Genomic DNA, 14,216 nt, shown 5'->3' on the forward strand with positions numbered 1-14,216 from the left:
CGGCAATGGGCGCACAGCGCCCATAGGGAGAGGTGCGGTGCAGCACGCGTGCGGCACAAACCGTTCTGACCCCATAGAAAGATAGGACATCTCCTATTACGGCGCCATATATTCTAGGAGAGGGGTGGGGGTGAGCGGCGCTCTCCCCCTCCTCATTTCCCCGCCACTGCTGTGTGCCAGCCGTGCTACGGTACGGCGGGCAGCGACAGTGTGCATGTAGCCTTAGAATGGAAACTGAGAGCAGGGCCAGGAGTGTTTGTATAACACTCCAGCAGTGCCCCTTGAGTCAGTCCATTATACATTTATTGTAAATGTTGTTCTAGAAAATTGGTACTTAAGAGGTGGAAATACTTTACCTCTATGTTGATGCTTCTAAGTCAGGAGGAGAAAAAAACACTGATCCACTTTCAAATTGTGCATCTGTTTCATTACATGAACCGTGTGTGTCATTTGGAAAATTCCCTGAAAACACGCCTTTGACTCTATGAGGCTTCTCTCATCTACTTGTCCACCTCAATTTTGCTGCTGTATTGAAAGGGTTCCTACCAAGAATAGTGTGATATTGTTTCAACATAATGGATATATATTAACCCTTGCAGGACTCATTTTCATTTACGCTATATAGTGCAATACTACTATATTTCTGTATATACCATATATACTTGTGTATAAGCCAAGTTTCTCAGCACAAAAAATGTGCTGAAAAATCTCACCTTGGCTTATACACGAGTCAATTAAAAAAAATAAACTTACATACTTACCCTACGATGCTCGGCAAGGCTCCTCTTCTGTCATCCTTTAGCTGTATTAGCCGGCAGAGACGCTTACATGCGATCGGCGATTAGCCGATCACATGGACGCAACTCTGGCGGCTAATACAGCAGAAGGAAGACAGAAGAGGAGAAGGCTGTATACTACTTGGGGCTAGCTGGCTGGCTGTATTTTGCTTGACCGGCTGGCTGTATATTACTTGGTGCTGTGTGGATGTAAATTACTTGGGGCTTGCTGGCTGTATACTACTGGGGGCTGGCTGGCTGAATACTATATAGGGCTGACTGTATGCTTGGGGCTGGGTGTATACAACAGGGGACTGGCTGGCTGTATACTACAGGGGGCTGGGTGGCTGTATACTACAGGGGGATGGCTGGCTGTATACTACAGGGGGATGGCTGGCTGTATACTACAGGGGATGGCTGACTGTATACTGCAGGGGGCTGGCTGGCTGAATACTACAGGGGACTTGCTGTATACTACTGGGGGCTGGCTGGCTGTATACTACAGGGGGCTGGCTGGCTGTATACTACTGGGGGACTGTGACCAATGCATTTCTCACCCTCGGCTTATCAATAGGTTTTACCAGCTTTTGGTGGTAAAATTAGCAGTTTCGGCTTATACTCGGGTTGGCTTATACTCGAGTATATACGGTAGCTCATTCGGTCGCTAATGGAGATCATTATACATGGCAATCTAACAAGTCTCTATGAGACTATCGGCTGCCTTGAAAACCGATCGCCACCCTTCAATTGACATCACAGGCAGAGCTGATCGCTCATCCAAGATGACGGTGTTTGGTGATGTTAGGTGCCGTAGTCAGGTTCGACCACGGCACTTAACATGCTGTATTAAACAGCTGACATCCGCTGTGTATGTTCAGTTCACGAGCTCTCTCCATACACCCCCGCAGCACCAGGATGCACAAAGGCGTTAAACCAAACTCATATAGTACTTCAAGGAGTGGCATTGCTTTATCCAGGGCATCATGCATGATGGAACTTCTTGGACTCACATGCGTGTTTCTGGGAAATCCTTCAGCACATGTAACTGAATGGGCTGCATAGTTTGTATGTCGTTCAGGGATTTTTTTTCCCCTCACTTTCATGTTTCTACTGTTGACCTAAAATCATTATTAAAGTGGTAAAGTGTTGTAATTTTAGAAAAAAAAAATATTTTTGTTAATGGGTAGAGATGGGTATCACTTACGGATGAAATCAGTCACAGTTGCTTCCTTCTCCCTCTGTGTTTGCATGGTTCACCCTTGTCCGTATCCTGGGGGCTCTTCACAGGTGACAATTCTCCATCAGCTATACAACCTCCCATTGACTTCTCCCGCCGTCTCTGCAGAATTTGCCAGGCAGTCAACTACTTGCCACACTGTGCCACTAAAAATTTATCACAGTTAATAGAGTATAGTGGGGTACATTTACTGAGAACAGTGCAGTGTATACTATGTGCATGCAGGGGGTGCTAGATTCATTACTTGTGGCGCCCGTCCTTCATGAATATGGCGCCCTCTGCACTTCTCTGACAGAACCACTTTTTTTTTTTGGTAACATAAAGCATGCAACACAATTCTGTCAAGCAGCGTGCGGTTCAACTGAGCACTGGAATGCCCCAATCAGTGCAGAAATATGTGGCGCATGAAGACTTGTGCAGCCACGACACAAATGGGTCACGTGCAACACTCCTTAAATACCTGTGCAAGCAGTTTGCACTAGAAAGAAAGTGCAAAGTTCAACAGAAAACTGGCATGAAGCCCTTAGTAAATGTGCCCCAGTGTCTCCTGGATAACTACTATGTCCCATGCTGCTAAATAACACTCCATACAACTGAACACGCTGCCACCTATACATAATGAAAAATTAACAGCAGACCTCCATCATATATAAAATTAATAAAAGGATCCATGTCATATAAAATTCATAACAGTAGCCCCAGTGTTCTATAAAATTACTAACAGCGCCCCCCCCCCCCCCCCAGGCATATAAAATACATGACAGCAGCCCCCCTGTAATATAAGATTCAAAAAATCCCCCCACTCGTTATGTAAAATTTATAACAGCAGCCCCCCGTATCCTATAAAATTCATAAAACCTCCTCCATGTCATAAAAAATTCATAAATTCTTCTTGTCCCACTGCTCCTCTTTTGCCCAGTATACACAGGCCTCTCTCTATAGTACATATTTGCGTGATGCCGTCATCACGCACAGCATCTTATGCTCCTGGCTCCTACAGCCCCCTGTAGTATATAGCCTGCCAGCCCCCTGTAGTCTATAGCCTGCCAGCCCCCTGTAGTGTATAGCCTGCCAGCCCCTGTAGTATAAAGTCACCAGCCCAAAAAAAAAAAAAACTCTGTATTCACCATTTCGACGGCCCGGGCAGCTTCTCTTCTACCTTCATGTTTGCTGCAGCTCCTCTTCTATCTCCATGAAACGCCATCGTCATTCTTCAAGCCGGCGCCAGGTCCGCGACCACAGTTATCAGTATTCTGGCAGAATTTAGATCAGATAATAAAAACATTACCATTCCCATTCAGTCCCCAATCATTGCACACTCCTGGTTATAAAGACACAATGGGTGGTGCTGAGTGTTAAAGCGATTTGCCCATGAAAGAAAGTTATCAAATTTGAATCCCCTAGTGATGTTTACACAATAAAGATCATTTTTAACCCCCTTACTTTACAATTTTATTATTTTTTTATTTAGAGTGTGGATGGGTACTCTCTAAGCAGGCACATTATGATCCCTGGAGCTGACAGTATGTTTAGATTATTAGAGTACAGGTTTGTCTGCACTTTCATTTAGCTCCTGAACATTTCACTGATATCTGACACATAGAAAAACGAAGATCAGAGCTGATGCGATCCATGAGATGCATATTACACACAATGACACTCTGTAACTCAGCTAAAACACACATAGTCAGCTCTTGTACATGCCTCCTTCTCCTGCTATAATGATATTATTATATCTTTAGCTTATAAAGTAAGTCCGCAAACGCAGCTTGCTGGCAGGAAGTGTCTGTGTGTGAGCTCAGGCAGAGATCACACTGCATCCTGCAGATAGGAGAAGCTATTCATAAGAAGAATCTGCCCTGGGCGACCTTCGAAGTTCGAAATTGTATACACCAGGACTGATAGAGACAGGTTGGAAGTTAATACGTGTGAATTAGAGAAAATGTTATTTTGTTATTCTGAGTACATTTAAGAATCTTGTCTTCGTGGGAATACCCCTTAAAGGTTCCCAGCCTATGATTTCTTCAATGGTGTGAATGTATGATATAATCAGTATTTCTGTTTTTCCGACCCTGGCTCTACTGTATTGTACAATTTCAGTTTTACTCTGTGATTCCGAATTCTATTTCTGACTTGACCCTGATCCACATCTGCCTGTCCTGACCATCGGCCTGTACCTTGTATTCTGTCTGCTGCCTACCCTGACTAGTACCTTTGATTTTACCTGACCATTGCCCAATCCCTACGCCCAGACTTTCATTATCTATTCTGCACCTGGCATTGGCTTTCTTTGATATGCCCATACCAGCTGTAATATAGAAAGGGACTATTCTGAGAGAAATCAGCCTTGTGTCTTCTTTGCAAAAAAGTGGGAAGCTGCAGTGTGCTGGATAACTAGATACTGGGGGGAGGTGTGCTGGATACATATATACTGGGGTGCAGTGTGCTGGGGGGAATTTTTATTGCTGTTTGGATCGTTGTTTAGATTTTTTGAACTTCAGAACAAATGAGGTCGGCACTTTTTGTTTCACCGGGAATCTGGGAGAAGAGAAGTACTCTCAGAGGACCGTGCACCTGGAGTTTTGAGCAGGTTCGTTTGGTGTGTATTCACACACAACAGTGACTTAGATTTTTTGAAGCAAGTTTTCTCCCTGTGCTTACCAGCAGAACACTCCCATTTTGCAGGGATGATAGATTAGTGGTATACAGGGTGTATAGAGATGCATCATCACATATATACACTCACCGGCCACTTTATTAGGTACACCATGCTAGTAACGGGTTGGACCCCCTTTTGCCTTCAGAACTGCCTCAATTCTTCGTGGGATAGATTCAACAAGGTGCTGAAAGCATTCCTCAGAGATTTTGGTCCATATTGACATGATGGCATCACACAGTTGCCGCAGATTTGTCGGCTGCACATCCATGATGCGAATCTCCCGTTCCACCACATCCCAAAGATGCTCTATTGGATTGAGATCTGGTGACTGTGGAGGCCATTTGAGTACAGTGAACTCATTGTCATGTTCAAGAAACCAGTCTGAGATGATTCCAGCTTTATGACATGGCGCATTATCCTGCTGAAAGTAGCCATCAGATGTTGGGTACATTGTGGTCATAAAGGGATGGACATGGTGAGCAACAATACTCAGGTAGGCTGTGGCATTGCAACGATGCTCAATGGGTACCAAGGGTCCCCACACCATGACACCACCACCAGCAGCCTGAACCGTTGATACAAGGCAGGATGGATCCATGCTTTCATGTTGTTGACACCATCCGAATGTCGCAGCAGAAATCGAGACTCATCAGACCAGGCAAGGTTTTCCCAATCTTCTACTGTCCAAATGAGCTTGTGCAAATTGTAGCCCCAGTTTCCTGTTCTTAGCTGAAAGGAGTGGCACCCGGTGTGGTCTTCTGCTGCTGTAGCCCATCTGCCTCAAAGTTCGACGTACTGTGCGTTCAGAGATGCTCTTCTGCCTACCTTGGTTGTAAAGGGTGGCGATTTGAGTCACTGTTGCCTTTCTATCAGCTCAAACCAGTCTGCCCATTCTCCTCTGACCTCTGGCATCAACAAGGCATTTCCGCCCACAGAACTGCCGCTCACTGGATGTTTTTTCTTTTTCGGACCATTCTCTGGAAACCCTAGAGATGGTTGTGCGTGAAAATCCCAGTAGATCAGCAGTTTCTGAAATACTCAGACCAGCCCTTCTGGCACCAACAACCATGCCACGTTCAAAGGCACTCAAATCACCTTTCTTCCCCATACTGATGCTCGGTTTGAACTGCAGGAGATTGTCTTTACCATGTCTACATGCCTAAATGCACTGAGTTGCCGCCATGTGATTGGCTGATTAAAAATTAAGTTAATTAACAAGCAGTTGGACAGGTGTACCTAATAAAGTGGCCGGTGAGTGTATATCTAATAGAGAGGTTACAGTATACAGCGGGTACAGAAATTATTCAAACCTTTTTAAATGTATCACTCTTTGTTTCATTGCTGCCAAAAGTTATTTTTTTGCTCATTAATACACATTCTGCAGCCCATCTTGACACAAATAAAAATGTAGATTTTCATAAAAGGACTTTTATTAAGGGTGGAGAATTTTTTAAATATAGGACAACTGGCATCTTTTGAAGTGTCCAGGCAGCTTTTTATGACATCCTAGAGTTTTTACAGCCTGATAAACTCTGACCTGAAGACTGGTCTGTGCAGACCCCAAAAGACACTTGGTCACCCCCTCCAGCATCAGGATTGGGAAACAAAGGAACTGTTCAAGTATTTGTGGACTATCCCCCTCATTAACACTTGGTTCACTCTATGGAGGCTGCTGGACAAGCTGGAGTGTCCCATATTTCTCCCACCTCCAGGAAATCTGGAATTTCTTTAATTTGTAAGTTTCTGTTATTTTTCTCCCATTTTATTTTATAATAATAATCCCTTTATTTATATAGCACACACACACACAGAACTATAACTGTTTTGACTTGTGTGTCATTTTATTTTGTAATTCTTTTATTATTACATTTTTTTTGGACCCACTGAACACCTATTGTAATTAAAGCTTTTACTTTAATATTGGTCCCTGTATGCTCTGCGAACTTATAGCCGTTTAAAGTATGGTTACTTCCTTGAGAAGCAAGAGTGGATGTAGAGTGGGATACTTATTGGTCCTAGTATAAATTCAATAAGTGGTGGCAGCAAATATTCATACTTGGAGTGAAAGGTGAGCTCCAGTTTGAGTGGGCTAAATTAACCAGTACAGTCACACTCCAAGTCACATGAGGCAGCATCATCCTCTCAGTAACATAGATATTTTTGCTAATTTATTAAAGAAAAACTGAAATATCACATGATCATAAGTATTCAAACCCTTTGCTGTGACACTTATATTTAACTCACATGCTGTACATTTCCTTCTGATCCTCCTTGAGATGATTCTATGCCTTCATTGGAGGCCAGCTGTGTTTAAATAAACTAATTAGACTTGATTAGGAAAGGCACACACCTGTTTATATAAGACCTTACATCTCACAGTGCATGTCAGAGCACATGAGAATCAGGAGGTCAAAGCAACTGCACAAGGAGCTCAGAGACAGAATTGTGGCAAGGCACAAAACTGGCCAAGTTTACAAAAGAATTTCTGCAGCACAGTGGCCTCCATAATCTTTAAAAGGAAGAAGTTTGGAACTCTTCCTTGATCTCGCCATTCAGCCAAACTAAACAATCATGGGAGAAGAGCCTTAGTTAGAGAGGTAAAGCGATGCAGTGGGGAGATGGGAGAAAGTTCCAATAAGTCAACTATAAGTGCAGCAGCCACCAGTCAGGGCTTTATGGCAGATAAATTGTAAGACATATGAAAACATGCATACAGTTTGCAAAAAAACACACTCCCAGACTATGAGAAATAAGATTCTCTGGTCTGATGAGATGAAGATTGAACTTTTTTTTGTTCATCTAAGCAGTATGTGTGGTGAAAACCAGGCACTGCTCATCACCTGCCAAATACAATCCCAACAGTGACACATGATGGTGGTGGCAGCATCATGCTATGGGGGTGTTTTCAGCCCCAGGGACAGGACGACTGGTAGCAATTGATGGAAAGATGAATACGGCCAAGTACGAAGATATCCTGGATGAAATCCTCTTCCAGAGTTCTCTGGACTTCAGACTGGGCTAAAGGTTCACCTTTTACAAAGACAATGACCCTAAGCACACAGCTAAAATATCAAAGCAGTGGCGTCAGAACAACTTTGTGACCATTCTTCACTGGCCCAACCAGAACCCTCACCTAAACCCAACTGAGCATCTCTGGAGAAACTTGAAAATGGCTTCCACCAAGGTTTTACATCCAACCTGAGGGAACTGGAGAGGATCTGCAAGGAAGAATGGTAGAAGATCCCCAAATCCAGGCCTAAAAAACTTGTTGCATAATTCCCAAGAAGACCCATGGCTGTCAAAGAGATAAGAAGCAGAAACAATACCACTTTTTTGTGCGGCTATTTTGCCTCCCTAGATGAACATTTTTGTCCTGCACCGCTGTCACCTGCTGTATACAACAGTCGGGTTCCCATGGTTACAGCTGTGATCATGACATCTATAGAGCTTCTATATGTGCCCCCGTCCCAATACCCCCCTTCTCCGGCGAATTCGGGAGCTGCCGATTGTCTCTATGGCATCCCAGTGGACCCTAGCGCTGCCTTCAGCAGCACAATGACAGATACTGTCGGAGAGAGGAGGTGTGTCAGCCTATGCATGTGCATAGATGACCAAACTCCTACATATAAAAAAAGTGAAAATCACACCACAAACCACATATATAACATACCGTCACATCTGTAACAACCTGTACAATTAAAGAATCATCTCTAAACCCATACAGTGAACACTGTAAAAAAAAAATAAAAACATACAAAAAAAATTAGGATTCCAATAAAAAGTACAACTCAACACGGAAAAAATAAGCCGTAATGCAGCTCATTTTACAAAAAAACTAAATGTTACTGTCACGGGTGATCCTGTGACCCACATGTCGGGTTGCAGCCGCACCTGTGCCCCACTCCGTGGCGGCCGCTCCTTCCAGCCTCACTCACCTCTCCACGCTCCTGCTCCCGTCTCGGCTACCCAGCGAGCTCGCCCTCCCCCCCCCCAAGGCGCTCGCGGGCGCTCATAAATGTGAAGGGCCAGCGTACCACTGTTTGGCGCTGGTCACTTCCTGGATTCTGTTAAAAGCCAGCCTCTCCCAGCATTCCCCGACGGATCTTCGTGCTTAATCCTAAGAGAATGCTTGTACCTTTGCTCTTTTCCCTTATATTGACCTCCCGTTGTAACCCCGGACCTGTTCTCGTTTACGATCCTCTACTGCCAGCCCTGGCCTCCTGCTCCGTCTCTGACCTTCAACCTTTGCCGATTGTCTTGACCTCCAGCCTGTTGCCAACCACAAACTTGCCTTCTGACTCTGTAACTCGCCTTGGCTGCCACTGCGGATAAAGACGCACCTGTGGAACGACCTGGTAGTACCACCCCGCAGCAAGTCCAACCCACTTTGCGGCAGGCTCTGGTGAAAATCGGGTGCCACTTGGATTCCGGTCCCAGGTGTCAGCTTGTGTCATCATCCATGGTGGACCAGGGGGTTTACTACCCCAGAAGCCCGACAGTAAGATCCAGCCATGGACCCCTCCAAGGTTCCGCTATCTAAACTGGCTGATCTTACCACCGCTGTGGTCCAGTAGTCCCAGCAGATTGCTACGCAAGGAGAACAGCTTGGACATGTCACCGCCATGCTGCAACAGTTGATTGCCACTCAGCAACAGTGTCAGATCCCTGCGATCTCTCCTGCTATCCTGGTTTGTCTGTCTGCCGCTGAACCTAGGCTGAGACTCTCTATGCCTATTAAGTATGATGGGGACCACAAGCTGTGCAGGGGCTTTATAACTCAGTGTTCCCTGCACATTGAACTTATGCCGTCTCAATTTGTCAATGAACGGTCCAAGGTGGCATTCTTCATCAGTCTCCTCTCTGGAAAGGCCATGGCCTGGGCTACCCCTCTCTGCGACAGAGACGATCTGGTCACGGCTACCATCACAGCATTCCTGGCAGAATTCCGGGCCGTTTTTGAGGAACCTGCATGAGCGTCTTCAGCGGAGACCACGCTGCTGAACCTGTGTCAAGGGGACTCGTCCGTAGGTGATTATGCGATTTTGTTCCGTACCCTGGCCTCTGAACTCACCTGGAACGATGCTGCCCTGACTGCAACCTTTAAAAGGGACTTTCGTGTCAAGTCAAAGATGCATTGTCTGCACGCGACCTGCCGTGATTGATGTTCGGTTTAAGAAACACACTAAGGAGTTGCGTCATGAGCCTCTGCAAGCCCGCGTTCAACATTTGCCTTGCTTGGTGGTGGTGCCTCTGGCAGTACCTGTCTTGGCCACTTCCTTAGCGCCCAAGTATCTGGGGAGCCTACCAACATGTTACCAGGACTTTGCTGATGGCCTACCAACATGTTACCAAGAAACAAGCAGAGAATTTTTCCTCCGCACCGACCCTACGACTGCCCTGTAGATCTACTGCCGGAGGCGTCTCCTCCCCGGGGTCAGGTGTATCCTCTCTCTGAAACTGCAGCAATGTCAGAATATATCCAAGAGAATCTGCAGAGAGGGTATATACTTGAGTCCTCTTGTCCGGCTGGTGCAGGCTTCTTCTTCGTGACCAAGAAGGATGGGTCACTCCGTCCATGCATTGATTATAGCGGTCTTAATAAGGTCGAGGTTAGGAATCGCTATCCGTTGCCTTTGATCATGGAGCTCTTTGACCGGCTGCGTGGCTCCAAGGTTTTCTCCAAACTGGACCTTTGTGGGGCTTACAACCTAATCCGGATTCGCAAGGGTGACGAGTGGAAAACTGCCTTTAATCCTAGTGATGGACATTTCAAGTATTTGGTAATGCCGTTTGGTCTGTGTAATGTGCAAGCCGTATTTCAAGAATTCGTCACACGATCATCTTCAGGGATCTGCTATATACCTGTGTTGTGGTCTATCTTGACGACATTCTGTTGTTCTCGCCAGATCTAAAGTCCCATCAGTTACATGTATGGCAAGTTCTTAGTCACCTCAGGACCAATCGCCTCTGCGGCAATCTAGAGAAATGGCAATTTCACCCTTTCCTCGACAGAGGTCTCCCGATGGATCCTGCCAAGCTGTCTGCGGTTCGTCAATGGCCGCGTTCGGAAGGTCTGCATGCAATTCAGAGATTCCTGGGTTTTGCGAACTACTACTGGCAGTTTATCCCGGACTTCTCCCCTTTTGTATCTCCTATTGTGGCGGTCACCAAGAAGGGTGCCAATCCTCGTCTGTGACCTTCGGCGGCCAAAGAAGCCTTCTCAATGTTGAAATCTGACTTTGCCTTAGCCCCAGTTCTCACTAGGCCTGATACAGAGAAGCCCTTTCATCTGGAAGTTGATGCATTCTCTGTAGGTGCAGGGGCGGTGCTCACCCAGAAAGGCCCTAAAGGCCGAACTCTCACTTGTGGCTTTTTCTCTAAGACTCTTTCCTCTGCAGAGAGGAATTACTCCATAGGAGATCTTCTGGCCATCAAACTTGCCCTGAAAGAGTGGCGTTATCTTCTGGAGGGAGCTCACCATCTGGTCTGCGTATATATGGATCATAAGAATCTCCTGTATCTCCAGACAGCCCAACGTCTCAACCCTAGGCAAGCCTGTCACTTTTTCATGTTTCAACCTCCTGATCCACTTCCGTCCTGCTGAGAAGAATATCAAGGCTGATGCTCTTTCCCGTGCCTCGGATGTCATTGGAGAGGAACCAGTCCCTTGGTATATTATTTCTCCTGAACAACTGGTTGTTGCTGCTCCAGTGGATCTTCGCCAGCTTCCCCCTTGCAAGACGTATGTCCAACCTGCACTGAGAAAGAGGATATTGATTCGGGGACATTGTTCGCGTGTGGCTGGGCACTCTGGGGTGCAACGCTCTGTAGCCCTCATTTCCCGTTTCTACTGGTGGCCTGACCTGCTCAAGATGTTCGGGATTTTGTGGGTTCCTGCACTTTCTGTGTCAGTAATAAGTCATCTCGCCTGAAACCAGCTAGTCTGCTACTGCCGTTATCGATACCCCGTCGCCCGTGGTCGCACATGGCAATGAACTTCATCATGGATCTTCCTTCTTCTTCTGGCAATACCATCATCTGGGTGGTGACGGACCAGTTTATCAAGATGTCCCATTTTGTTCCTCTTCCAGGTCTTCCATCTGCACCTCGCCTTGCCATTTTGTTTTCATCATATCTTCCAGCTTCATGGACTTCCTCAACACATCATTTCTGATCAAAGGGCTCAGTTTGTGTCTAAGTTCTGGTGATCCTGGGTGCTTATCACCCATGAATGGTCTAGTGCAGTGATTTTCAACCTTTTTTGAGCCGCGGCACACTTTTTCTACTTAGAAAATCCTGGGGCACACCACCAACCAAAATAGCACAAAATGACACTAAAACAGTCATATTATACATATAGTTAATAATATAGATTCTAAATTTATTTTACTCACTCAGTGTGAAACCTGGGCCTGTTTTGATGAACACAAAAGGGATATCCTCTCTTTCCTGATAAAAAGCCCCTAGCGGCCTCCCTTTCCTGATAAAAAGCTCCTAGCTGCCTCCCTTTCCTGATAAAAAGCCCCTAGTTGCCTCCCTTTACTAATAAAAAGCCCCTAGCGGCCTCCCTTTACTAATAAAAAGCCCTTAGCGGCCTCTCTTTCCTGATAAAACACCCCTAGCGGCCTCCCTTTACTAATAAAAAGCCCCCAGGGCCTACCTTTACTAACAAAAAGCCCCTAGGGCCTACCTTTCCTGATAAAAAGCCCCTAGCTGCCTTCCCTATACAAATAATAACCTTATATACTTACCCTCCGGTGATGTCTTCTTCCGCGTACCTTCACTCCTAATGGCTCCTCCAGGTTGGACCACGCGCCTCTGGTCACGTGACTTACGCGACCTGACGTCAGGTCGTGTCAGTCACGTGACATGGGCCACGCGATGCAGGAGCTACAGAAGGTGGGCGGATCGCCGACGCGGGACTTGTACAGGCCCCAGGCCGAAACATGGGGGCGCGGAGGCACTGCTACACAGGGGCACCCAGGGCCGGCTCCAGGTTTCAGTGGGCCCTTGGGCGACAAAGCCTCAGTGGGCCCCTTTGCAGTAAACTGGCGTAGCGGCATGGATTCATTTTATAAAGCCTCTTCACCCTCTTCTTAATTATATGCAGCCCCCCATGAATTAATTATATACAGCCCAGGCCCCTCTCACCACCCATAGTTTAATTATATGCAGCCCCCCATGAATTAATTATATACAGCCCAGGCCCCTCTCACCACCCATAGTTTAATTATATGCAGCCTCCCCATGAATTAATTATATACAGCCCAGGCCCCTCTCACCACCCATAGTTTAATTATATGCAGCCCCACATGGATTATATGCATCCCCATCATCGCCCATTATATGCAGCCCCCTCCTTTTCTCCCAAACATTAAATGCAGCCCCCTGCATGCACCCCCCATTCATTATATACAGTCCTCTCTTAATCCCCCATTCATTATATACAGCCCCCTCCTCATGCCCCCTATTCATTATATACAGTCCCCTCCTCATAGCCCCAACCCCATTCATTATATGTGGCCCGCTCCTCACGCCCCCCCCGTTCATTATATGTGGCCTCCTCCTCAAACACCTCCCCCTGTTCATTATATGTGGCCCCCTCTTCACGCCCCCCCATTCATTATATACAGCTCCTTCTCATCCCCATGGACTAGTAAATGTGACATTTAAAATAAAAGAATAGTACTCACCTAAGTCTTCTACTCAGATCCGGAGCTTCCAATTCGTCGTCTTCCTCCTCCTGCCAGCAGACGCACAACGCTTCACATGCAGCATCCTGCAGAATACTGCGCACCACTTTACGGCGCTAGCACCCGGCACAGCCAGGCTGCTGGGGATGGGGGTTACACCACGCAGCGTCTTTCGGCAAGCGGAGCGCCGATTTCCGGTGCCAGCACCCAGCACGGGCCGGCTGCAGGGGAATGAAATCTGGCCATGAGTGGGCCCTCCCAGCAGCATTTGCCCGGGTTTGCCGGGTGCTGGCGCCGGCCCTGGGGGCACCATAGTTTGGGGATCTTTCCCCGCGGCACACTCAACCATGTGTCTCGGCACACTAGTGTGCCGCGGCACACAGGTTGAAAATCACTGGTCTAGTGGAAAGGCTGAACCAAACTTTGGGCTGGATGACTGATCCAATCTGTTGCCATTGGCGGAGTTCTCCTATAACTCTGCTGGGACAGCTCCTTTCTTAGTTGTCTACAGACGAAATCCACACCCACCTCTTCCTCTGTCAGTTCCCTCTGATGTCCCTGTGGTAGAAGAGTTGGTGCAGGATTTTAAATCAATCTGGGAACAGACTTGTCAGTCTCTACTTCGGGCCTCTGCCCGCACCCAGTGCCAGGCCGTTAAAAAACATAGGTCTCCTCCAGTCTTCTCTCTGGGTGACAAGGTGTGGCTATCATGCGAATACATCCGGCTGAAAATCCCTAGCTACAAGCTTGGCCCACATTTTCGAGGTGGTTTAAAGTCTGTCTTCCTCCCACTATGCGCATCCCAAACTCCTTCCATGTCTCCCTCCTGAAACCTTTAATTTTGAACCGAT

Source organism: Engystomops pustulosus, chromosome 1 (assembly GCF_040894005.1).
Source record: "Engystomops pustulosus chromosome 1, aEngPut4.maternal, whole genome shotgun sequence".
NCBI classification, from domain to species: Eukaryota; Metazoa; Chordata; class Amphibia; order Anura; family Leptodactylidae; genus Engystomops; species Engystomops pustulosus.